Source organism: Podarcis tiliguerta (assembly GCF_965153285.1).
Source record: "Podarcis tiliguerta genome assembly, chromosome: 7".
In the NCBI taxonomy this organism is placed as follows: Eukaryota; Metazoa; Chordata; class Lepidosauria; order Squamata; family Lacertidae; genus Podarcis; species Podarcis tiliguerta.
Genome location: NC_139540.1, coordinates 73,759,101 through 73,785,222, shown reverse-complemented (window position 1 = coordinate 73,785,222; position 26,122 = coordinate 73,759,101). Strand labels below are relative to the sequence as shown.

At 47.5% G+C, this 26,122-nt stretch overlaps 1 protein-coding gene and 1 long non-coding RNA gene across 4 annotated transcripts in view; one reads left to right on the top strand and one right to left on the bottom strand.

The window, feature by feature from the left end:
- The window catches only part of LOC310681672, a 214,389-nt gene that overhangs the window by 11,786 nt on the left and 176,481 nt on the right, over positions 1-26,122 (bottom strand). The gene's annotated exons all lie outside the window — the stretch shown is intronic.
- The window catches only part of BASP1 (brain abundant membrane attached signal protein 1), an 82,745-nt gene continuing 71,369 nt past the window's right edge, over positions 14,747-26,122 (top strand). The window contains exon 1 of the mRNA XM_083449671.1: positions 14,747-15,116. The gene's annotated coding sequence lies outside the window, so the exon portion shown is untranslated. The remainder of the gene's footprint in view (positions 15,117-26,122) is intronic.

The following is a 26,122-nucleotide window of genomic DNA, read 5'->3' as shown; positions in this document are numbered from 1 at the left end:
CCCTCACCTCCCCCACCCCCCCTCCTTTCGTCCGATACTGCCAATAACCCCCGTTCTTTTACCCCTATATCTGATAATTAAAAAAAAAAAAAAAAGCGGGAGAAGGCAGGTTTGGGCGTAGAGGGTGGGGTCCCCCCCCCCAGCCCGGGATAGGCTCGGGCCCTCCTGTTTGAATTTGGGGGCCTGTTTTTTGTTTACCGGGAACCGTAGGCCGCTCGCCGGTCTCCGGTCTTATCCAGCGGCCTCCGTCGGTGGGAGGGATTCTGTCTGGCCTCCCAGGCCTCCCGATCAGCGCGCTTAAGAGCTATAAGGAGCGGCCGGCTCGTTTCGCGCGCCTCGGGGCGGCCAACGACGTTCCGGGCGGCGTAGCGGCGCCCTTCCCCCCCCCGCGTTGCGTTGGCCGGGGACCCAGCCGCATCTTCCCCGTTCTCCGCGGGCCCCTGACGGGCCGCGGCGCAGCGGCACGCCGTCATTTGCCCCCCCCCCCCGCGCGTACAGCCGCGCGTAGAGAGGGGCGGCGAGGTTTAAACGGGCCCGGGAGTTCGCGCCCGGCCGAGGCTCCGACCCGCCGTGCCGTGCTGATCCCACGGACGAGCGAGTGAGCCCGGGCCATCGACGCGCGGCGCCGCCGGGCGCGAGGGCGGCGGGGGCGAAAAGGTCAAAAAATTGAGGGCGGCTGCGGCTCCGAGCACCGGCCCGGGTTGTTTCGGGGTGACCGTGCTGCCTCCATTACCGTTTCAGGCTGTGAGCCTGTTGCGCCCGACATTTTGTTGGAATCCTGACTCATCGGCCTTGCTGAGGCTTCCTGGCCTCTCGGCCCTCTGGTGGCTGCAGGAGGTATTGCAGCAGGCTGTGTGCCGGGGCTCCCTCCAGTGGCTCAGAGGGGTACTGCTTCCTCCCTTGGCTAAGGTCGAGCCGGCTGGCGACCCCTGCTGGCCGACCTGAGGAGGTGCACATAATATTTTGCCTGGTAGCCGGTTTAGATAAGGTGTTCAGGCGGATACATATTAAATAGATAGATAGATAGATAGATAGATAGATAGATAGATAGATAGATACCTAGATACCTAGTTGCTGAGGTATTGGCTGAGTTCGCTTGATTTTATCTATTGCTTACTCTCTTCCAATTTCAGGAAGAATTTCTTAGCAAAGGCAGTACTAATAATTTATTGTTCATTTTCTGCCCAAAGCAGATATGGCTCCAAAGAAGGACGCTGCCCGCCCCGGCCCTTCCATTGCCTCAAAGCGGCCTATTAGAGGCCCGTCGCAGGCTCTTCGTTCACCTGGCCCGGCCCAACCGGTTGGGCGGGTGCAATCCTTGGTGGAAAGCATGGCTGGCGATCCAGCTGCACTGTCTCGCTTTGCGGCAGATATGGACGGTTTCCTCCAGCAGTGTTCCACCCAGCCTCCAGTGTCCACGAGGTCGCGTGGTTCGGCAGTGGCGTCCTACCCGGCATCGCCTTCGTCTAGCGAGGATGGGAGAGAAGGGTCTTTCTCCAGGGCTTTGGTCTTGGATCCCCAGTCAACCCAATCCTCCATCCTACCTGGGGTGCGGGGCCGCTCGCGGAGGGCAGGTCGATCCACCGGGGGGGCCTCAGGGCGTAGGGGCCCTTCGGCTTCTTCCACCCACCAGGTTATCCCTGCTCAAACTCCGGCAGGGGTGGCATCTGGATCTGGCCTCTCACGTCTTATATCTTCACAGTCAGTCCCAGGTGCATCGCAGCTGTGTCCTGAATCGGAGTCCTCCATCGATGACAGCCTGCCTGTCCCTCCCAAGAAGTCTTCTGGCGGAAAACGTCGCCGTGGAAGATCTTCCCGGAAGCACGCCAAGCGAAGGAGGGACGACACTTCGTCTTCCTTTTCTGGTACGTCTTCTTCCAGCTCTGACGATGAGGGGGGTCGTTCAATGGACCTCTATTGGGGTTTTGGCGAACTGGCTTCGGGGCTTCCTCGGTGGGCTTGGGAGCGAAGGGCCAACACTCATCGGGCGAGGTATAGGGCTGTCCAGGAGTGTAGGGACGGTGTGCTGGTGCCTGACGTTAAAGTCTCCACCAATTCTGCTAGGGACATCATACCTGGCTCGCATCTGTCTACAAAGCTGCGTTCCAGGATATTGAATGGCCGCTATGTGGACATTTTCAAATTGGCCCCTCCTTCGGAGGAACAAGAGAAGGGGAACTCCTCTAAAAAACGCCCACCGACAGACAGGACATTCGAGCATTGGCTTGACTGTTTCCAGGTCTTCGCTGGTGTGGTAATGGCATGTTACCCACGGAGATCTCTTCATTTGTTAGTTTACCTATCCATTGTTCGCTCTGCTTTCACAAAAGCTGGTGAAAAAGCTGGGATCAAATACGATGAGAATTTCCGGCGCCGTGCTGCCAGGATCCCATCAGCCCGCTGGGATCGTAAGGATCTCGATGTGTGGACCACTCATGTGGCTCCACTCATTGAGAAGAAGGTGCAGGACCAACCAAAGGCGAGGTCTTCGGTCTTTAGGTCTAGCCGTCGCCTCCTTTGCTGGGATTTCAATAAAGGCTCCTGTCAGCGACAGGGGTGCAAGTACGCGCACATGTGCGAAAAGTGTAATGGCCTACATGCTGCCGCTTCTTGCCTTGGGGGCCGGCGGCCCTTTCGAGGGGGCAGGGGCGGCTCTCAGCAGCCCCCCAAGCCAGCTCCTCTCCCTTCAACCTCAAGCACAGGGAAATAAGGTACTGACCTCATTGGCTCATACCCCCGTTTGTCTGCCGGCCCTGCACACTTGGTTGCAGTTGTACCCTGATAGGGAGGCTGCATATTATTTGATTGATGGTTTTTCAGCTGGTTTTCGGATTCCGGTAGCCATGTCTCCCGTGGCACGGAATCCTGCTAATCAAAAATCAGTTCGCGAGCTACCCGAGGTCGCACGCAAACAGATCGCAAAGGAGTTAGCTATGCATCGTATGGCTGGTCCTTTTGGTGCTCCACCCTTCCATAATTTGCATATATCCCCATTGGGTATTGTGCCAAAGAAAGCCCCAGGTGAATTCCATTTGATTCATAATTTGTCGCATCCCAGAGGGACATCCGTCAATGATGTGATTCCCCCGGAGCTTTGCTCCGTAAAGTATGCTTCCCTGGATCAGGCAATCAAAATGATTCGGAAATTTGGCCACGCCGCTTTGCTGGCGAAGTGCGATATTGAGTCCGCATTTCGTCTCTTGCCAATTCATCCGGATGACTTTTGGCTGCTAGGTTTCCAATTTGAGGGCAACTATTATTTTGATAAAGCCATGCCTATGGGCTGTTCTATAGCGTGCGCGGCTTTTGAATCATTTAGCACCTTCTTGGAATGGGCCCTCAAATTTAAAACCGGACTATGCGGGGTCACGCATTATTTGGATGATTTTCTGTTGGCCTCGGCTTGCGATACCGGCGATTGCTCGGTGTTGCTGCGGGCGTTTGCCGACCTCACACAGGAACTGGGGGTTCCGCTAGCAGCAGAAAAAACGGAGGGCCCGTCGACTCAGCTCACTTACCTGGGTATCCTCTTGGATACGGTCGCTCAAACTTCCAGCTTACCAAGCGACAAGCTGGTGGCCTTAAAGAGGGTCATAGAGGACTTGCTCCCTCTGACAAAGGTGTCTCTCAGGCAGCTTCAGTCTCTTCTGGGGCATCTGAACTTCGCGTGCAGGGTGGTGGCTCCTGGCCGCCCCTTCTGTTCTCGCCTGGCACGGCTCACGGCAGGGTTGAGAGCCCCGCATCATAGAGTGCGCCTCTCTAGCGGGGTAAAAGCTGATCTGGGCATTTGGTTGGAATTCCTGAAGGAATTCAATGGGGTGTCGCTATGGCAAGACACGTTAAATCTGCAGAATGATTTCCAAGTGCAATCAGACGCTGCGGGGTCCCTGGGTTTCGGCCTTTATTGGAAGGGCCGCTGGTGCGCCAAGCGTTGGCCGCCTGAATGGCGGGGAGGAGAGATTACGCGGGACCTAACTTTTCTCGAGTTTTTTCCCATTGCAGTGGCAGTGCATTTGTGGGCAGAGGAGTTCAGGAACCGTCGTATTTGCTTCTGGACTGATAACCAGGCGGTGGTTGATGTGCTGGCCAAGCTGTCGTCACGCTCCCCCAGGGTGTCGGCCCTCTTACGGGCCTTTGTGTTACACTGTTTGCGTTGTAATATAGTGTTTTCGGCGCGCTTTGTTCCAGGGGTGTCTAATGAAATTGCTGATGCTCTGTCCCGTTTGCAGATGGAGCGGTTCAGACTCCTGGTTCCAGAGGCGCGGATACATCCGGAATATTTCCCGGAACATCTCTGGAACCTTGGCAGCAATTAGTTTTGCAGGGAGTAGCGGCATCTGTTTCCCCTTCTACCCTCAGATCATATACAAAAGCCTGGACTGATTTTTTGACATTTATGCGTCAGTCAGCATGTGAAATACAAGGGGTTCCGCCCACCTCCTCACAGGTGTTGAGATATTTGGCGCATTTATGGCAGTTGGGACGGGCAGCGAAGACAATTCGGATACAGGCAGCTGCTATAGCGTTTTTCTGTAAAACGCTTTTCAATAAGGACCCTTGTGCGAAGTTTATTGTACGCAAGGCCCTTGAAGGTTGGGGTAGACTTGCTCCTTCTCGGCCCGCTACAAGGCGCCCAGTCTCATTTGAACTGTTGAGCAACATGCGCAGCAAGTTGCGGGGGGTATGTTGGTCCAGGTATGAGGCTCGCCTGTTTTCGGCTGCCTTTTCTCTGGCTTTCTTTGGAGCATTGAGAGTGGGTGAACTCGTGGTGGAGGATCATAGGGATGGTCGCTCCAGGGGCCTGTTGCTCCAGGACGTGCAGTTATCCCCAGTTGAACTGAGAATCACAATCAGGAATTCAAAGACGGATCAGAGAGGTAGGGGGGCCCTTATTCGTCTCCCTGCTACAGGGGAAGCAGGTCCCTGCCCGGTAAAAGACCTCAGCAAGTTCCTGATGCTTCGTAATCCTGGGGATGGTCCTCTGCTTAGGCACCAGAATGGGTTGCCTCTAACAAGGCAGCAGTTTGCTAAGATGCTGCGCAAGGCGATTCTGGCCTGTGGTGGCACGGCCGAGGGTTTCGCGCCCCATTCTTTTAGGATTGGGGCTGCCACGACGGCGGCTCATTGGGGTTTGTCAGCCGCCAGAATAAAGGATTTGGGTCGCTGGAAGTCGGATGCGTTTAAGGGTTATGTTCGCTAACAACTGGTGTCTTACATGGTTTTGCTTTGTCTATCTTAGGAATGGCAGTCGTACGCATTTGGATGGTGGGGCACAGCATCATCCATTGGGCTGGCGTCGCTGCTCGGCAGTCCGGAATGGGTCCAGGTCTTGGCCTTCCTCCACACGTGCGGGTGTCTTGGCTGTCCCGACGGGGTATGCGCTGGTCAGAGTTCCTGCCGCAGATTCGGAGCCAATTGCTGCAGGAAGGGCCACCCACGGCTATTGTAGTACAACTGGGTGAGAACGACCTGGTTTCCATGGACTGTTTTTCATTACGCTCCGCAATCTTGACGGACTTGGAGACGCTGCGGGCACTGGTGCCGACAGCGAAAATATTTTGGTCAAAGCTGTTGCAGCGACGTGTTTGGATGGGCAGTCGTTGCCCAGCTGCCATGGAAAGGGCCAGAAAACGCATCAATTCCACTGTGTCCAGGAAAATTTTTGAGTTGGGTGGAGATGTGATTTCTCACCCGGAGATTCTTTTTCAGGCTGCATCCTTTTTCAGAACGGATGGCGTGCATCTTTCTGCCTCAGGGAATGAGGCGTGGCTGGGTGCAGTGGTGGCCAAGCTGAGGGCTTGGCTGGGTTTGTGAGTGGTTTGGCGGTGAGCCGTGGGGCTCCGTGGCGGTTAGGCATTGGTTAAATTGGTGCTTGGAGGGGTAAGTGCCTACCCCTCCAAATGATGTGGAAAGGGAATTCCGTTAAAGGAATCCAGGGGCTTGCCATTATTTTCGTCCTTGTCCCTGGCATCGGACCTGGGCCGTGCAAGCCCCACAGGAACATGAGGGTGAGAAGTGAGGGACTGATGCCCAGCTTCATTTTCTCACCCAATACTTGTTTCCCACGCTGGCTTCCGTTGGAGTCCGGAAGACCAGCTCTGTCCCTGAGGGCAAGGACAGATAGTCATAACCAATGCCTAAGCAACCACTCACATTTTTTGTATTTGAATAAAGTTGTGGCCAAAATTATGCCAAAAACCTAAACAAAATTTGATGTGTGAAGTGTGAATTTTTTGGGGGTGGCATTGTGGGACTCAACACGCAAAGCGTGTTCTCCCTAAAAGAGAGCACGTGTTGCGGTTGGGGGAACAGGCCACCTTGCCATGACTTGGCATTTTTGAAAGGAACCCAGCCGTTAAATGGTTAATTGGGTTGCTGGGGAGTATTGATTGTTGCTAATTGAGAGGAGGGGTCAAAGTCTATAAATACAGGGGACAGACGTTAGCACGGCCTCTTGGCCGTTTTGCAGCGGATCACCCGCCCTCCCTCCCTTTAATAGGGTGGTTTCTGATAGCTTGACCTTGCTATTGCCTGTCATGGGGTCGTCTGCCTTGGAGCAGGGGCTCGGTAGGAATTTTGCCATCTGGCTGATTGGCTGGTGCCATTTGGTTTTCGCCTACCGCGTAGCAAATCGTCACAACTTGTAAGGTTGGCGGTTAGGCATTGGTTAAATTGGTGCTTGGAGGGGTAAGTGCCTACCCCTCCAAATGATGTGGAAAGGGAATTCCGTTAAAGGAATCCAGGGGCTTGCCATTATTTTCGTCCTTGTCCCTGGCATCGGACCTGGGCCGTGCAAGCCCCACAGGAACATGAGGGTGAGAAGTGAGGGACTGATGCCCAGCTTCATTTTCTCACCCAATACTTGTTTCCCACGCTGGCTTCCGTTGGAGTCCGGAAGACCAGCTCTGTCCCTGAGGGCAAGGACAGATAGTCATAACCAATGCCTAAGCAACCACTCACATTTTTTGTATTTGAATAAAGTTGTGGCCAAAATTATGCCAAAAACCTAAACAAAATTTGATGTGTGAAGTGTGAATTTTTTGGGGGTGGCATTGTGGGACTCAACACGCAACGACTGCCGATCCCCGTTTGAGAAGGTCAAGCTTCTTTTCTCCTTCCTTCTGACTATAGGGATTGTGAAAGGGAGAGATGAGATTGATGGTGAGGTCTGGCGTTTCCTACTGACAGGTAAGGTTGCGCTCAAGAACCCGGATGCGAATCCCGCCCCAGAGTGGTTGTCTGACAAATCATGGGCTGAAATTGTGCATTCCTCAGGGCTGAAAAACTTGCATGGGCTGTTGCATCATGTGGAATCCAATGTTGTGGAGTGGAAAACAATTTATGGTTCTGCCAAACCTCATGAAGAAGAGTTTCCTGGTGAATGGAATCTGGTCACAGGTCTTGACTGCATGGTCATCCTCCGATGCCTGAGACAAGATGAAATCATCCCAGCCGCCCAACCCTTCATCGCAGACAGCATGGGGAAGATATATATTGAACCCCCACCTCTGATTTTTTGTTCTGTTGCCAGGTGCTGATCCCATGGCAGGTGAGGTTTCTTAAATACCCAACATTAAATCCTTCTTTTATGATACTGCCTTTCCAGTTGAACAAGGCTATAATCTGAATCTTTCACTACTAACACCCTGAGCAGCAGCGCAAACTCTGACCCAGAGGAGGAGTGCACAGCCAGATTTTTTTTAAAAAAATGGCAGTGCAAGAAGCAGGAAGAGTTTGGATTTGATATCCCGCTTTATCACTACCCCAAGGAGTCTTAAAGCAGCAAACAATCTCCTTTTCCTTCCTCCCCCACAACAAACACTGTGAGATGAGTGAGGCTGAGTGACTTCAGAGAAGTGTGACTAGCCTAAGGTCACCCAGCAGCTACATGTGGAGGAGCGGGGAAGCGAACCCGGTTCACCAGATCACGAGTCCCCTGCTCTTAACCACTACACCACACTGGGTCTCAACGAGGTGCTGCACCCAGACCTGGGTCCCCCATTCTAAACTTGAGCCAGAGATTCCATGGTCAGTGGCAGTAATGCTTCTCAATGCCAGTTGCTGGAAACCACAGAAGGCAACAGTGCTGCTGTGTTCAAGACTTGCTTGCAAGTTGCCCACAGGCATCTGGTTGAGCATTATGAGAGCAGGATTCTGGACTAGATGGACCATTGGTTCTTATTATGCTCTTATTAAACCCCCAAACTGTGATCCCCAGGGACAGCATCTCCGGGGTCAGATTCATCTGTAGGTCCAACCTTCCCTTCTGCCCCAGGGCCTGTTTTCCATCACACAAAATGCATCCAAGGGAACTCAGCAGAGAAAGACCACAGTTCATGGTACCCTTTTCATGGAGAGGTTCACAGGTTCAGTTGCTGGCATCTCCAGGTAAGGCTTGGAGAGAAATCTGCCTTAAGCCATGGAGAGCTGTTGCCAGTCCATGTTACCCTAACTGGGCTAGATGAACCCATGTTCTGACTCTGTATAAATAAAGTAGCTTCCTACTGACATTCCTTAATTTATCTGTATGTTGTGTGCAGAAGTCTGCATCAGCAGCTTGCCTGAAAGTCCTCAAAAAAACACTTTAATAATAATAATAATAATTTTCTTTGTACCCCACCCATTTGACTGTGTGGCACCATGAGCAGCTTCCAGCATATATAAAAACATAATAAAACATTGCATATTAAAAAGCTTCTCTTTACATGCCTGCCTTCAGATGTCTTCTAAAGGTGACAGTTACTTTAAATGAGAAGATTCGGTTTGGGTTTCTTGAATAGCGTTCCTGACACTAAAACCCTGCACATTTATTAAAACAATTTGTATTTAAATATTTGACCCTAGTCTTGATGATCTCAGCATGGAAAGCATCCAGACTACTTCACTTGGCCAGGGCCAAGGAACAATCGCAGCAAAGATGATTAATCAGGCTATCGTGGATGGGACTTGGGTTGTGCTGCAGAAATGCCATCTCTCAACCAGCTGGATGTCTGCTTCAGGGGAAAAATGGTGAAGAGGTCATAGTACCTGAGAGTACTCATGACAAGTTCAGGCAAGAATTCAGTATCTATTAATCAGTCTACATGAACGCTGTACAAATCCTGTTTCCTGGGCTCTAGACATCCTCTTATGCTGATCAGGAAAGGGGTGCAATGAAAGTTCTGATCCCTTGGGGCTCTGGGGTCACAGAGAAAGTGGCAGCAGGCTTTTTTTTTTTTTAAAGGCAATATTAGGTAAATATCTCTTCCCAGTGTGGTCATGTCAGATAATATCACAGTGAACAGCAGGGTCATGCAGGTATGGTCAGGCTCCTTAGCATGTGCCTCAATTTAGCAGTATCAAGTTCAGGGCCAAGGTCAAATATACATGTTAGTATATAAAGCCCTTAACAGCTTGTCCCTAGTTTACTTGTGAGATTTCCTTATCCTATATATGCCCATGCACAACCGGGATTTGCTGGGATGTGGCTGAATCCCACCCAAGACTGGTCTGGAAGTCCTCTTTGCTTTGCTCCCAGGTTTCTTTGTCTCTTGGGTTGAGCCCAACTCTTTGCTGTGGCATTTCATTCAACTTCGCTTCTGGCTTTCCCCAGTTCCTACCTTGGCTTTCATTTTCAGGTCAGGGTCATGGCTTTGAGCCCCTGCATTGCAGGATGTTGAACTAGATGACCCTCTATTCCATTCTAGCTCTTTGATTCTTTGATCCTGTTAACTTCATAATCCGTCCATTCCTGTGTAAGGTCTTCCTTGCCCTCTGTCTTCCTCTCGCTGCCCCAGATATTAATCTTCTGCTGGTTTTAGGCCCCATCTGCACCATACATATAAAGCAATGTCATACCTATTTACACAGTCATGAATTCCCCCTCTAAAATATTGGGAACTGGAGTTTATTAAGGGTTGCTGAGAGGTTAGTTCCTCTTCCTAGGGAACTCTGGAGCTTGCAGCTCTGTGAGGGGAACACAGCTATTAGATTTTGCGCATATATTGATGGATCACAAAGTTTATTTGAGTCCGCAACTTTTAATTTATTTTTTCCCCTATTTTGTTTTATGCTGCTGTTTGATTAGTCAGGACACACACGGAGACACACACACACACACACACACACTCACAATCACATTCTTTTGTTTATTTTCTTTGGGACAGACAGCCACAGCAGCATAGAAAGCAGTAGCATATGTAAGTGACAACTTCAAAGGGGAAAGCTATTATTAAAGTCAGTTGGACAGGAAGAAATGACTGGATTGGATATAGAAGAAAGAAGAGGATGAGTCAAATATGAAACATGGGCTGCAGGTCGGAATATTTGTTCTACCCCTGAGCTTTTGCCGTAACCAGATAGTAATATTGGCTCGGCTAATTAGGCCATATAATACCTTATTGCACCAGCTCACTTGCCTTATGGATATGCTTTGCAGTATTCAAGCTTTTAGTTCCTTTAAGGGCAGAACTCAAAAGATGGAGATTCAAAGGGAGACAACATATATCTCGTGCAGTGAATGGGCTGGACACATTTTAGAGGATGTGTGCAATGACTGACATTCTAGGGAAAAGTAACTCAGGCCTCTTACAATGATGTTTCCACAAATACCACACAAGAAACAATTCAGCCTTAACAGAGATAAAAAAACAGGACTCTGCATTTCTGCCTTGTAGAATTCTCTGAAGTAATAAAGGAGCACCTAAGTTGTGCTTTCAAGGCATCTGCAAGAAAAAGGTTTCTTACTTGAGCCAGACCCTGTTGACACAAGTGCTACCAAGAGCACAAAACACATGGAGAAGTGTTCATAAGCTGCTGTTCCCCGCATTACCCTATTCAAATGAAACAGCTCAGGCTGACCTGTGTTATTCCTATGGCAGCCCGAGACACCACTGTCCTGATAACCTTAGGTGGATTATCCTATGCTTTGTCTGGAGTTCTGCTTATGAGGTTAGCTATGGGCCGGTACCATCTCCTGACATGGAACAGTATGCTCTTATTAGCAGGCCTAATTTTGACTCAAATGCAAATCTAGATTAGACCTTCAGCTATAAAACAGGGAATCTGTGGTCTTCCAGTTGCTGTTAGACTCTTAACTCCTATAATCCCTGACCATCGCCTATGCTATCTGGTCCTGATGGGGGTTGGAGTCCAACAACATCTTTTAAACAACATAGGGGAAAGGATTGAGTCCTGCGGAACCCCTCGTTGAAGATTCCAAGGGGATGAAAAGCAATCCCCAAGTAACACCCTCTGGGAGCAACCATCCAAGTAGGACTGGAACCACTGCAAAGTAGTGCCGCCCACACTTAGTTCTGAGAGTCGCTCCAGATGGATAACATGGTTGATGGTATCAAAAGCCACTGAGAGGTCGAGAAGAATTGACAGGGATAGGTTTCCCTTGTCTCTCTCTCGACAGAGGTCGTCATACAGGACGACCAAAGCAATTTCTGTGCCAAAACCGGGCCTATACCGATTGAAATGGATCCAGAAAACCAGTTTCTTCCCAAAGCACCTGGATCTGGTCTGCAACCACTCGTTCCAGAACCTTGCTCAGGAAAGGTAAGTGGTATAGGATTGCAGCCATAGACCACACTCCTCAAAGCACTCTGGATAAATGGGGTAGCATAGTCTAGAGTCCAGGAAACACGTCAAAATGCTGCCAGCTTTCCAAGGGGGGAAATACTGCTTTCTCAGTGGAAATGTAGTAGCTATGGCTGCAGAAAAATCTTTTCACAAATATACTTAGAAGGCTAATGCATAAATGTGTTAGCTATTCATGCTTAGGACACTTCTGAATTGATTTTTACAAGGTAGTTAACATACATTGGTGTCAAGGAGAAACAAATAAATGACATTTAGCACTGATTTACAATAATTTGAATACTGGAGTTAACGATTTTATCAATTCATACCAGTCACTTAGTCGTACATAAATATATTACAGGTCTTTTATAGCCTGTGCAGGGACAGCTTAATAGAAAGGCACAAACCACATTCTAGTGGATTTGCATTTCTTAATCCTCATGCAGGCTTTGTCTCTTGTTTCCATAGCAATGAGTAGATCTATATTCCAATCACGCTGTCTGCTGGGCTTGCTGTCTCCATCAGGAAAACGGAGCCAGTTACTTAGTACGTGTGCGTTTTGGGGAATGATGTGGCATGGCAAACTCTAAAATAAAGAGTCGGATTCATTGGATATTTGAATGGGGATATATCAATGGAGCAACTTTGCTTGTGTGCATTTCTTCAGAACGCCGACTCATAATTTCAGAAGAAATTAGATACCACACTAGGTGAACATTGTTTTATTGGCATAGCTCTCGGCAGCCGGAATTTGTCTAGCATGCTTACTACAAATGAGAAATTAATAGTTTTTTCTATCACTCTCTCCAAGAAAACAGGGCTGCATTCTCCAGTGCATTTTTTCTTCTCGATCATACAAGCTACTTCTGTATGTTCTTATATGGTTGGTAGTGTTCTACATGTAAATAATTTTAACAGGCTTGTTGCTTCTGCCGCCATGCTGCTCTGTATACTGAAACAATGAATTCTACATATCATTTTTCCCCCTTTACCAGAAGTCTTAGGAAGGAGGTCCAATAGTCTGTTTTTGATCACCTGTTAAGCTTTCTATACTAATTCCGTTTACCAAAGCTTAAGTAAATACTGGATGAGCATTCCTGACAAGCTTTATAGTATAGAACAGAATATGTGAATATTAAGTCTTTGAATTTGAAAGGACCCATTTACCATTCTGATGTAGCTGTGCTATGCAGTGTTTTGTCTCCTTCCTCAGTGCCTTATCTTTTTTATACTGGATCCATGAAAGTTGGATCCAGTATAATACATACTCGATCCATGAAAGTTGCAAACTTTCATCCTAGCCCACTGGCAGAAGCCACTGGAGTAATTTCCACTGATTTCAGAAGAAATTACGCTAGGGTGTGTTGCGCACATCACTGATGCTGCAAACCTTACCTGGGAGTAAGTCCCATTGAACACAATAGGACTTTCTTCTAGTAAAACATGAATAGGCTGCTAAGCACACTGACTAGGGAGTACATCTCATTGTACTAAATGGAACTTGCTTCTGAGCAAACATGCTGAGCAAACAAAGCACTTTTGAGCCTCTCATATTGTTGCTGTGGATATGTATGAAAATCAGTGCAGGAGAGAGGGGAAAATGCCATTTGAAATTCAGTATACATTCTAGGCAATTTTACATTCACATTACAGATGAAGGAAATGCAAGTGTTTTTGGTGCCATGCATGAAACCATGCTTTGGTGTAATATATATCAGCAATGAAACAGGTGCCTTAGACAAAATTCTTAGTACAAATTACTTTTATCAACTTCAGGTTAATTCAATTGCTTTGTATAGAATTCCTGCTCTTCAATTTGCAGGCACAATTTTGTGCTGTACTTTTCATAATGAACCAAAAACAACAATACATTACCATATATGTATATTTTATAAAAATATTTTGAAAAACAAGATTTTGGCTTGTATCTTTAGGTTGCAATTGTTTGAAATTGTTTAGCCAATGTCATGTGGCAATAGATCTGCTTATTCTAAGCAGTTTTTCAGATTGGCATATACTTTGTGGACATCTTCACTTTCATTTCTGAATATTCTTCAATAAAATATGCAAAGTTTAATGCCCCATTATTTTAACTAAAAAAAGAAATCATTAAAAATATGTCCTGCTATACAGTCATTTAAATAGCAGAGGGCGCTACAGAACTACAAATACAAACCCCACGCCAATAAATAAAAATCTCTGTTTAGCAGCATGCTAACTGCACGCACTGCTTGCTCTGTGATAGAAAAAAACACAAAATCGTTGCCTTCACGTTGCTCACTGAAGGAGGGGGCGGTCGCCAGCTTGCAGAATATTAGGAGACAATTTGTAGCTAGTTTAATAAGCGGTTGCTTATATCTCAGACAGTTCATACACATCTTTCGTGCATGGCGAAGTATCCTGCCTGCCCTTACAACACGTCCATACTCCTAAGCATCCTTTTCCCACACTATTTCGAGTAGAGTTGCCTCCATGCTTTCGAGATTAAAACGCAGCCCTCTCTCCGTTGTCTCACAACCGTCCCATCACCAGAGGAAGGTTTTCCTCGATGTCCCAAGCAAGTGGCACTTTTAAAGGCAAGCATTCCGGCCCTCCTGCAACCCCACGCAGCACGCCGCGCACCCCTGCGCGGAAGCCTCCCCGGGGTGGTCCTCTCCTCATCCCTTCGCCATCCGCGTTTGCCATCCTTTGGTCACAAGCTGCCGTTCCTTCGAGGAAGCCCAGAGCGCGCAGAAGAAGCCCGTTTTGCTGGCGCGCGTCTCTCCCATTCCCCATCCAGCCGCGCGGTGCCAGAATGCCAACGACGACGACCGCTTGCGCTCCGCCCCGTGCGTAAAAACCACAATAATATTAGTAATATATACAGAGGCAGGGGAAGCGAAGTACAAAGCACCTCTGAAGGCTTGCAAGATCTCTTAGGAAAGGAGTCAGAATCCACCAGCAGAGAGATCTGCCCTTGCTGTTCCTCCCCACCGCGGGATCCATCCCTTCACGTGGGGGCTGGAAGCTCGATGGGCATGTTTACGCGCCTTCCAAAACAAGACTCCGTCTTGAAACGCGCAAAGCGGATATTTAAAACCTTGGCTCGGGACCGCCCCCTAAGGGCGAAAGGAGGCATCTCTTGAAGCTGATGAGCTTTGGGTGAAATAATTGGGGGGGGGGAGAAGGAAAAAAAAAAGGTAAGGAGGGAGGGGTGGGTGGGTGCGCGCGCGCGCGCGCGGAGGGGGTGAGGAGAAGGAGAGGAACCAAACCCGGTGCGCGTGTCTGTGCGCGCGTGCGTGCGTGTGCATGTGTGCCTTTTGAACTGCCCACAGACTGTCACCGAGAGAAGCGGGAGGGAGGGGGAGAAATGCAGCGGCAGCAGTAGCGGCGGCGCCGGCGTTACTCCAAGCAGCCACAGCTCCAGCCACTACACTCCCAGCCAGCGAGCGAGGGAGATCTCCGGCGAGACTCAGCGGGCGCCAGGGCGAGCCGGGACCCCGCTCTCTCTCTCTCTTTGTGACCCCAGCCTCGCAGCCGCGCCAAAGGGGACAGCGGAGCAAAGGAACGAGGTAAGAGCCATCCGAGAGGCTGGAGAGAATTTGGATTTTCTTGTTTCCCCCCTCTGTTTTTTACGCGGCAGCCAGCTGGTCGATCCGGTTCTTATTGCTGTTGAAACAAACGCCCCCGCCTCCAAAAATGAAAACCGCTTGTTCTCTCGAAATATTTAATGTGTGTGTGTATGTGTGTTGGGATATATATATATATATATTTAAAAGAGGGAGAAGCAAGAGCTAGGTAGCCCACATGCCTGGGCGATGGGTTTCTATGAAAGGGAGAAATTTAATTCAGTGCCTATGTCTTGAAATCTTTGCATGGAGACGTCCACGGGCTGGAGAGGTGGCATGATGGAGAAAGGGATGGATGTGGGGAATCGGGGTGGAGGGTTTGGGGTTGTTTTTCTCTTTAATTTTTTTACAACCACCCCCCCTTTTTTTTTGGGAGAGGATGTTACAGATTTCTTTCCCCATCTTTTTAATATATATATATATCTATATGTACAGTATATATATATAAATAAATATAGACTGCATAGCATGGATATCTCGAAGAAGGCATATTGGGGAGGGGGCATACATCCATGTTAAGATCATGCAGGGGAGGGGGGAGAGGAAGGAGGGGGGAAGAGCGTAAAAGCGAGATAACATGGCATGAGAGCCTCAGCTTGGGCTTGAAAGGATGGTTTTTCGCAGTTATATTACCTGTGGAACACTTTGGAGAAAACTCCTAAACGATCTGTGCGTGTGTATTTTGGCTAAACGTGTCTCCCCTCCTCCTTCTTTCTTTTTAAATCACCCCTTCAATCTTCTCTTAGCAGAGGGCGGGCGAGATGTAAAGTGGACGCCTGCCAATTTTTTATTTTAAAACCATCCTGGGCTGTTACACTGTGCGATTGTTCTTGCTTAGGCGATCCTGAAGAAAAGAGCTTCTGGTTTTATTATTGGTCAGGCGTGTGGGGTGAAAAAGAAAGACAGACGAGGAGGGGGCGGGGTGGGGGGTTATATGATAGCAGTGGCCACGAACATTTTAATCTCCCACCCTGCTTAAATGCAAAGCCTGCAAGACCAGTGTGTGTCTTGGCTTGGGGATTTTTTTTTGCTTTAATGCAAAGATCCACATCATCTCTATGGAGTTTAGGAATACTGCATGGATCCCCGTGGCTTCGTCCTCTCCGCCATGAATATGCATAGCAAGCCCCCTCCTGGCATCCTCTCCCCACCCCCAAGCGAATGTGGTTTCTTGTAAATCAGAGATCCTGCAGTTTCTCTCCCTTCTCCACCCTTCTGCTGCGTTAGCCACCGAATCATGGCACATGAAAACGAGCGCATCTTAGTGGCTCCCGGAGATGAGGCTCCCGGGTACCACGCTTTCTTTTTTTGGGGATGCCTTTTCAAGTAGCCCTCCCCGAGGCCAGCGCATTCACACGTCGTCTACGACACCGGGTCGGTGTTGGGTGAGAAAACCTCCCAGCTGGGCTCCTCTTTTGGCGATACTGCGGGGAAAATGAATGAAACTCTCTTGTAATTACCTATTCCTTTGTCTTCGCCTCGCGCATGCGTAGCAGAGCAGGGTGGGGAAGACGGACGAGGCAAGTCTCTCCATCGTTAGTCAGGCACTTATCAGAATTGGCAGAACAAAGGCAGGCATCTTGAGATAAGGATCTCCCCAGACCTGTAGGACAGCATTGGAGGGAATCCTTTTTTTTTTTGCCAGCAGATCCATCTTGCATAAGCACCTTGTTAAATGCTCCAGTGGATTTAAAGGGGCAGAGGGAGAGGGAGATTGTAGACTCAGCATCAATTTTACAAACCCATGTGAATGAAATTCTGCTTAATATTAAGCGGTGGTGGTCTCTGTTCGCTGTTAAGATTGTGCATCAGTCCAGCCATACTATCACAACTCCTTTTTCCAATGTAGCAGTGAAAAAATTGCTTCTAATCTAGATGAATGGGGGTGGGGGGGGAAGGGTAAAGAAATGGCCATGCTGGGGTGTAGGCTGTGGAAAATCTTCACTGTCTAGTATCTTGCAAAATGGCCTTCAAAGAACTGTGCCGAGGAATAGGGGCAACCATTTCAATGCGTTTCTCCACACCCTGTCTCTTATCTGCTAGGCTGGCCATCTTTTCTGCAAACATTTTGGGGGTACCAAATGAACTGCACTAATGAGGCCGATCCATTAGAAGAGGACAATTAGGCAACTTCCGTGTACCTAGTTCAATTAAAGTCCGTGTTTAATGATACTGTGAAGAATCTGTCGCTATAGGAAGCACCCCGGCTGACACTGTCTGCCAAATTCCTCCACCTAGAGGGAGACACTCTCCTCCTCTCTGGCATTTTTTCCTATACAATCCTGTTTTCTTCATTTAGTTCTCTTCTTTCCAACCTTCTCTCCATTCATTTCAAGAAATGGGATTTACCAAGATGTACTGTACGGTGGATACTGATGCCCATTCCCCCCCCCCCCCCCACATCTGCAATTGAAGTGTGGCAAAACCCTCCACAGGCAGCATTTTGCTAGGATAATACGGATGAATTAGTTTAGTAGTGAGCCCACACTCAGATTTTGGTTCCTGGTGGAAACCTTGGCATCATACTCAAATTCTTCCATTTATAAGAGGTGGGGGAATGGTGCAGAAGCACCATTTGCTTAGACACAGCAGTTTGGGAGGTACAAACATCTACGCACAATGTGGGAATTGAGACGACAAGTTTACCATGCTCCTATGTGTGTTAACATTGTCTTGTTCACATGGGAGGCTGATGATGCAAATGACCAGGCTCAACCTTGGCTAGTTAGTCTAGAGGAAACCACAGTGATGAACTGGTTGGATTTGCAGCTTTACCCAGGCACAGATCTAATCAAGAATTTGCCAACACACAGGAGCTGTCACATCTGAATTGCTACTTCTAGGCCTATATATATATATATATATATATATAATCCAGCCAAACACTGGATTTTGAGATATCTTGGAATGCTGATTGGGTAATGTCTGTCCACAGGCCTCAGAGTCAGTCCATCAACAGTTTATTGCCTTGCCCACAGGACATTAAAAAAACACACCAAGTGACAGAATATATCTGAGAACCACAGTCTCAGAGTGGGGGGAGAGGGGAGGGGACTTTGCTAAAGGCTGGCACAAGATTCCCAGATTTATTAGAGTGCAAACAGTAGCATGGTATATTTTAACAACAGCTGTAGTAGTACACACACACACACACACACACACACACACACACACACACATATATATACATACATATATACACACACACACACCTCCCTGCAGGTTAATCAGTCACCTAAACAAACAGACATCAGTAAAAATGCACACAACCCAAATCCTCAAAGCAAAAGGATTTGTGCTTTTGGAATGCCTAGTGTATCGACCCAATAACTGATCAATAGTTGCTCAGACATATAGAATGTGGGTAGGATTATTTCCCTTTGTTTTGCTGAACGGCACAGCTGGTTTGGAGAAGAAAACAGAAAGTGAAGTTTTAGATGGAGAGGAGGAGCATGAATCGAAGGAAAGAAGTCACCACTACCACTTGTTTTTTTTTGTCACCTGTTAGTGGCTGCATATTAATAGTGAAAGCTGCTTTCCCCAGTCAAGTAAAACTGCTGACAGGAAGCCAGCAGCTCCCCACATGTTAACTTGTCAAAACAGCTGATTGGGTAACTCAGGAAATTTGTTAGTGAAATAACCGTTAGGGAAGCACATCACACAACACTGCTCTGCAAAAAAACAGATCTGCCAGTCCCCTTGCTGCATGCTGTTTACAAATACTGCCCAAACTTGTGGAATCTTCTGCTTGCAATATTGTCCATAGCCTTTCTTGCTCCCATCCCCCCATGTATCAAAAGAGAGTAGAAGATAATAAATATTTCAGTTTTTGTTAAAAGCATAGTTCCAAAATTGCACCATGCCCATGTGTTTTGTGAAATCATGGCCCTCTGCAAAAATGGCAGCGTTAGTAACTGCAACCGGAAGCTACAAATAAAATTTGTATTTTCTAAAGCGTCCTGTATTCATCTGTCTTTCTTGCAATCCCTTGTCGCAGCTGACATTTTGATTTGCTGACCAAGCCATTTGTGTCATCAGTTGCACTTCTAAAAACATCTTTTCCACAGAAAACAGAAGTAGGTTTGTTTTATTAATAAGCAATTGGTGAAACCCACAATGTAAAATGGATTCCTCCTCTCACATCATAAATTCTCTTTACCTCTTTAACAATGCTACTTTTGAGTAAGTGGTTGGTGCTCGCATCCTTAACATAGCAACCAGAAGTATATCTCACTGAAATCAGTGGAACTTGCTTTCACATAATATGTAGGATTGGGTGCAAGTTGACTGATGAAGTTCTATGGTCGTTTTTAACAGTTAAGAGCCAGTACTAAACAAGATCTCCTGAGGAACAATTATTGGTAAGTGTCATCTGGAGAAGTAGCATGGCCCGATCCCATGACTCCTTTGAAGTAAGTTCTACTGAGTTCAAATGAGCTTACTTCCAAGTAAATGTCAGTAGGTCACACTTCCAAGTCATCTTGGACATAAACCCACATAAATCAATGAGATTTGCTTCCAAGTCAGCTTGCTTGGGTATTGGGCTGCTAATTGCCTTATTCTAGTAGACCCTTAATTCTACAGGTGTGCTTTTGATGTGCAAAATTTCAACTTGTGAGAGCACACTTCCAAGTAAACTTGGACATAAACCCACATAAATCAATGAGATTTGCTTCCAAGTCCACTTGCTTGGGTATTGGGCTGCTAATTGCCTTATTCTAGGTAAAGGTAAAGGTACCCCTGCCTGTACGGGCCAGTCGTGTCCGACTCTAGGGTTGTGCGCCCATCTCACTTAAGAGGCCGGGGGCCAGCGCTGTCCGGAGACACTTCCAGGTCACGTGGCCAGCGTGATGAAGCTGCTCTGGTGAGCCAGCACCAGCGCAGCACACGGAAACGCCGTTTACCTTCCCGCTATAAAGCGGTACCTATTTATCTACTTGCACTTAGGGGGGCTTTCGAACTGCTAGGTGGGCAGGAATTGCCTTATTCTAGTAGACCCTTAATTCTACAGATGTGATTTTGATGTGCAAAATTTCACCGAGCGAGAGCATAGGGCTTTCACTTCTTTGTTTTGAAAAGATTCCTAGCCCACATGGTTTCCAAGAAAAGTGTGTCCAAACAATGTCACCTGAAAGATCAGAAACTAAATGTAGGGAAGGGGTAGAACTTCTGGTTCTCCCAAATCTCTTATTTCCTCGTTCCTTTTGCCACCCACACAGCCATGTCTGCACTTCTTGTTGGAATGTTGTGGGTAGCAGGAGAGGATATATTGATTAAATATTATCCTTCCTAACTCACGCTAGTGAGTTTATTCACACAGCAGAGTACATTCCCCTCTTTACACAGCAGGAAGCTAGTTGCAGATTTGTTAGAATCTCTTAAGTTCTACTATTCCTGGTAAGACCCCTTTGATTCCCTCCTAAAAGAATAAAAACACAACAGTCTTCTTTTAAAAGTAATAAGTTTACTCACATTCAGTTCACAGTTGGAGCCCTGAAGGCAGGCTTTAGCTTAGAGTTACAGAAGAGGGTTTTAGTTCATCCCATATGGGAATTCATCCCACATGCTGCTGGCTGAGAGCCACAGTGTAGTCCAAGAGAAGAAAAGGCATCAAAAAAGGAAAGTGGCTATGTGACCAGACCTTTTGTGGGGTCTGGAAGGGTCATGCCCACCTTACCAAGGAAGGATGCTCCAGACCAGGTGTAACAGGAAGTTCAACTGGTTGGACCGACATTCCCTGCATGTCCACTCTAGGCAAACAGGAAATGTTGTATTTGACTGCTTAGGTTACATCCCACACTTCTTAGAATCATAGAATAGAATCATAGAATCATAGAGTTGGAAGAGACCACAAGGGTCATCGAGTCCAACCCCCTGCCAAGCAGTCCTTTGCCCTCCCATTCCCAACAGAACCTTTGACTTTCTGTGAATATGTTCTATTTTGCAACCAGGATATAGGACACACATCTCACAGGTTCACGTAAAGACAGAGAACATTTGCTTTGCATGCAGAAGCCCCCAGCTTCAAGCTCTTGGTATCCCCAGGTAGGGCTGGGAAGGATCCCAGTCTGAAACCTTGCCAAACTGAACTAGATGGACCAATGGTCTTTACATAGCAGCTTCCTATGTTAGTGGAAACATCTGCATAATTTACTGGGAAGGCAGACTTTGGGTTTCTTGGCACGGGAGAGCATGGGGCTGGGTTGCTAGAAATGAATGAGCTCCCAAGGCACCAGCAGGAACAGAAAGAAGAGGAATCTGAGGCCATCGACTAGAGCAGGGCCAGGATTTTCGGCCCAGCTTTTTTCAGCAGTTTAGAGTGGGAATGAAAAGAAATCACTCACAAACCAGAGGTGGTGCAGGAGACTTTATCTTGTGTGTGGTGGTGGTTGTGGGGAAGGGCTTGGTTTGCCTTACATAAATGAGGTGGTGGTTCGTTTGTTTTTTAAAAAAATTAATTGGGGGTGGAAATCACCTGGCTGCCCATCGTCTCTGCAAGGCATGACAGGATCTTCCGGTCCTGTTTTCTGTTGGAGGCAGGCCAATATGCCAAGGGGAACTCCTGGTCACCACTAGCAGAGGAACCACAGCAAATGGGGAGGTTCTTAGGCGCTTCATGCTTGGTCTGGGACTTGTTCAAAAACAGGATTTAATTAAGGAAATCCAGCCCTTCCTTCTCCCATGAAAACTTGGAGGTATTTTCTGTTGTTCCCCAGAAACGAGAGGAAGTATATTCTCCCTTTTCAGGGGTTGCAGCTGAGGGGAGGATAAATGATCCTACTAAAATGGAGCAATGAAATTTGTCTCGGTGGTACGGGGAACAGCCCCTGGTAGGAGAAGCTAGGAAGAAGTTGGAGCAGAGGTCAAGCGTGGGTGTGTTGGCTACTGAAAATAAGGAAGCAAGTAGTGGCATGGAGAGAAGCTGAGGGCCCGAGAAGTTCAGAGTAGACAAAATGGAGAAGGTTCACAGAATCTCTTGCTAGCAGTGCTACAGCCAAGTGTAGACGTTGGGAAGAGGGGGAAAGGATACAGACAGGTGTGGGGAACATTTCGCCTTACACATGTCACTGAGATACAACTCCCATCATCCTTGGCTGTTGGCCATGCTTGGTGGAGCCGAAGAGAGTTTCAGTTCATCAGCATCTAGAGGACCAAAGGTTCCCAGGTGCGGATGCTGCTGGGGGTGGCAAAATGGAAGGGAGACCCACAGAGTGGCAAGTGTGCAATTCGGAGCCCGAGGCGAGTCTAACCAGTGCCAGAGTTTGCCTGTTGAATCAATAAATGGAGTAGTGTATGGAGTCTTGCAATACTGAGTTGTCTGTAGCTAACATAGAGATAAGCCTGTCTGTAGCTAACATAGAGATCAGCCCTGATTATAGGCTTTAGTTAGTGCTAGTGAATTTTAACTGACCCATGAGATGCTTGTAGCCTGGCTAATACATGAATATGACTATGAGCTAATTTATCTACTCCTTTACCTAACTAGTGAATTAATAATAATAGTATAATAAAAATAATTTATATCCCGCCCTCCCCAGCCAAAGCTGGTCTCAGAACGGCTAACAAAAGTAAAATAATACAGCAATCTAAAATCAATTCATTATAAAATCAGTTCAGATCAAATTAATGGCAAGCATTGGGCTAGAGTTCTGTGAAGAATTACCAAAGGAGGGGGTCAGGCTGTGCCTTAGAACAGCTCTGTCTTGCAGGCCCTGCAGAAAGATGTCAAGTCCCGCAGGGCCCTTGTTTCTTGTGACAGAGCATTCCACCAGATCGGGGCCACAGCCAAAAAAGCCCTGGCTCTGGTCGAGGCCAGCCTAACCTCTCTGTGGCCCGGGACCTCCATGGTGTTTTTGTTTGAAGACCGTAAGGTCCTCCGTGGGACATACCAGGAGAGGCGGTCCCGTAGGTACGAGGGTCCTAGGCTGTATCTGGAAGTGGTGCAGGCGGTTTTCTGTTCTTGGCAAGGAACAATTTCCAGGGCCCACTCTCTGTCTAAATAGCAATAACATGAAATAACAATACAGTGCTACTGGGCATGTGCAGAGTTCCTTTGTCCTGTCACTGAGTAATAGTGCTAGGTAGCTTAAGAAGAAGAAGAAGAAGAAGAAGAAGAAGAAGAAGAAGAAGAAGAAGAAGAAGAAGAAGAGTTTGGATTTGATATCCCGCCTTTCACTCCCTTTAAGGAGTCTCAAAGCGGCTAACATTCTCCTTTCCCTTCCTCCCCCACAACAAACACTCTGTGAGGTGAGTGGGGCTGAGAGACTTCAAAGAAGTGTGACTGGCCCAAGGTCACCCAGCAGCTGCATGTGGAGGAGCGGAGATGCAAACCCGGTTCCCCAGATTAGGAGACTACCGCTCTTAACCACTACACCACACTGGCCCTCTTACACAAACTTACGCAGGGCTTGATGCATTTAGAAGTTCCTCCTGACCTGAGCACGGCCTTGTTTCATACCTCCCCACCTTGATCTTCAGCCAGTAACAGAATGACTAAAGTGGTCCTCTTTCCCCCTAATCCCCATCAGGACAAGAGGCCTACATTACTGCTACCAGTCAATAGGAAAAATAAGCCTCGCCTTGAGGTTGGAGCATATTGCAGGTGCCACGGGGAAAACTGACACCTGGTCCTTCCCTTTCCGTATCATTAATAGCATAGACCATCACCATAGCGGAGCCTCACACTACCAGTAGTAGCTGCCAGAGTATGGAGACAGTGGCACTCCATGCAGTAAATACCTATGTATGCCACAGCACAAAGACTGGATGAGAAGTCAAAATAATAATAATAATAATAATAATAATAATAATAATAATAATACCCCGCCCATCTGGCTGGGTTTCCTTAGCTGCTCTGGGCGACTCCCAACGGAATATTAAAAACACGATAAATAATCAAACATTAAAAACTTCCCTAAAAAGGGCTGCCTTCAGATGTCTTCTAAAAGATAGTTGTTTATTTCCTTGGGGAGGGTGTTCCACAGGGTGGGTGCCACTACCGAGAAGGCCCTCTGCCTGGTTCCCTGTAACCTCACATCTCACAGTGAGGGAACCACCAGAAGGCCCTTGGAGCTGGACCTCAGTGTCCAGGCTGAACAATGGGGGTGGAGATGCTCCTTCAGGTATACAGGACCGAGGCCATTTAGGGCTTCAAAGGTCAGCACCAACACGTTGAACTGTGCTTGGAAATGTACTGGGAGCCAATGTAGGTCTTCCAAGACTGGTGTTTTATGGTCTCGGCGGCCACTCTCAGTCACCAGTCTAGCTGCCGCCTTCTGGATTAATTAGCATGTCTTCTACCCCTCATTTAAGAGATAGATGGGGGGGGGGACCCCTGACCAGTGTGCATAGCCTCCAACACGTCCCACTGGAAAGCCAGGACGGCCATCTTCCAGGGCCGCACTTCCGTGTGAGTCATGTGACCTGCATGAGAGAACGGTCCCCCAAAACTGGATGCCCGGGACAGTTGACGGGTATGGTGTGTTGGGCTGGATATTATGGCTAGAGCCTAGGTGGTTCTGGAACTGTGACTCTGTGTTGACCTGAATGGCTTTTCTTAAGTTAGCTTGGTTGCCTGTATTGCTCCTCTGCATGTGGTGAGATGTCCACTCACAGTCCAGAAGAATATTGAGGGAAGCCAGAATTGAGCAGAACAGTAAGGGTAAGATAATGGTGTTGGAGAAGGAGTTGATTTAGATAAATGGGTTTTTTTAGTGACAGGAAATAGCTTCCTCAGTGGTTCTGGGGAATGGTTCCTCAGACTCCATCCCTGCCCATGAATCTCTTTTTAATTTTTTAATTTATTTATTTGGTTTTTCAAATTAAAAAATTACAGAGATATATCAAACATAAATCATAAAAACAAGATTCTAAGGAATCTCCTGGACTTCCATCCTCTCCTTTGTGGGCCCTATTATTAATCCTTTCCTCCCCCATCTTTTATGATGATCTAAATATTTTACATCTCCATTGTATCCAGAATTTACCCTTAACTACAAGTAGTATTCCAATCCTACTAACGATTTTAACTAATTACAATGGTCTTTAAGATAAGTTCTATATTTCCCCCATTCCTTATTAAAATTTTGGTCTTCCCGATTTCTGATTCTTTCTGTCATTTTAGCCATTTTGGCATAATCCAGCCTTTCTCAACCTGTGGGTCCCCAGATGTTGTTGAACTGCAACTCCCATGACCCCTAGCTAGCAAGGCCAGAGCTCAGGGATGATGGGAGTTGTAGTCCAACAACATCTGGGGACCACTGGATAGTCCATCATCTTCATCTGCCATTCTTCTCTGTTAGGAACTTTATCTTCTTTCCATCTCTGGGCCAATAACATTTGCGTAGCCATCCGCCCATGAATATCACTGGGTGGCTGTGGCAGTAATCATAGTGTAGAGTCTACAAAGTGTCTTGAAAACGTAGGCATTGTACAAGGATGATGTTAAAAGTGAGTCCCACCTGCAGACTTGCAATGTAAAGAGGTTGCTGGTGTTCTTGCAGTTATAAGGCAAAAGCAGAAAATAATTACAAAGCACATTGTATACCATGTTAGAAACTGAGATATGGAAACTAGGAGCTAAATGGCACCTTAAACCTAGGTTATGGGCACAACAACAGAATGTCCAGGCATACTTTTTTAATAACAAGAATACAAAGCTGAACATGAATGAACTGCAGCTAAAATATTATGTTCATTTTTAACATGGTATAGTCCTTCCCTTGCCCACTCCCCTAATATTCTTAAGATGGTCTCCAGAGAACAGCTGGAAGTGGGGAGGCAGGAAAAGGACCTCCTTTCCTTCCACTCTGCAGTTTTAATCTGAAATCTTAGGCACAGTACTGTGCCCAGAGCTCAGAAACCTCTCACGCCAATGGAATTCCCTGTCACAAAATGCCCCTAGAACAATGGGAGTTTCCAACACTGATTTTGAACACTCCCAAAGCTGC